Here is a 1,043-nt window from a genome sequence, read left to right on the forward strand (position 1 = left end):
AAGAAAAAAAAAGTTGCAGAGCAAGAATAGTTATTCTGACAAATAGAACAACTGAGTAACAGCTGTTTATTTCTCTATTGAAGTCTACCGGATTTCATTTCTTCTTGGAGTCAGTAGGCACTATCTATTTGGAACGCCAGGGGGGAGGGGCCACTTTTTCCAGCTCTATATACAGTCATTGATGTAGAACAGATAGCTCAGTTATGGATGATGGAAAGGGGGTGGGGTTGCTCCACATCAACGATCCCGCCTACATCTCAGAGGCAAATTTCTAATGAACTCCTGCCTCTCTGCAGAAACTATGTTCTAGAAAACCACACAAGTTGTTTTGATTTTAGCTAACATCGGCGTAATTAAATTAAAAGACTATTCAAAATAATTTTAGTAATCGGAGAGGGTCTTTAAATCACTTTCACTTGTAAATATTGCTAAACCATTAAAGTTGCTTGTGGAAAATAATTCAAATAAAAGTATTAAGTTAGAACTCTCACATTGTTTGAGTGTGGTCATCTTAAGGTACCAATAAAAAGTAAATATGTGAGATTTCAAAGCAACTAAAGTACTAAAAATGGTAAAACTACATTTATTTCACTCCCAACCTTTGTGTTGGCTTTTAGTTATCTACTGTATATTAAGATGTTTCCATCTAGTGGAAGGAATCAGTAATTACAACACAGATACATTTTTTCACATTTAAATGAGTCACAAGATTATTGTAGATATCTGGAAAAATGAAGGTTACAGCTAAAACTTTGACTTTATTCATTTGAATGCTTTGTTTTTAACCTTAAAGTATTCAGCTGAAACAATGTCACTCCTGTTATTTTTGACTTTTCTGTTTGAATCTTTTGACTTCTTCCAGCTATCCTGCTGTATGCATTCAGTTCAATTTAACTTTAGCTAGCTATCAAAGGGAAACATTTGCTCACCTGTTATTACATTAGTCGGGTTCATTGACTGTGGATTTAAACTGTTTAAAATTCAAGAGCAGGTAAAAAAAAAAAAATCAGTCTTAAGTCAAACTGTTGGCCTCCACAAAGGAG

The sequence above is a fragment of the Oryzias melastigma genome, linkage group LG6 (assembly GCF_002922805.2).
Source record: "Oryzias melastigma strain HK-1 linkage group LG6, ASM292280v2, whole genome shotgun sequence".
Taxonomy (NCBI): domain Eukaryota; kingdom Metazoa; phylum Chordata; class Actinopteri; order Beloniformes; family Adrianichthyidae; genus Oryzias; species Oryzias melastigma.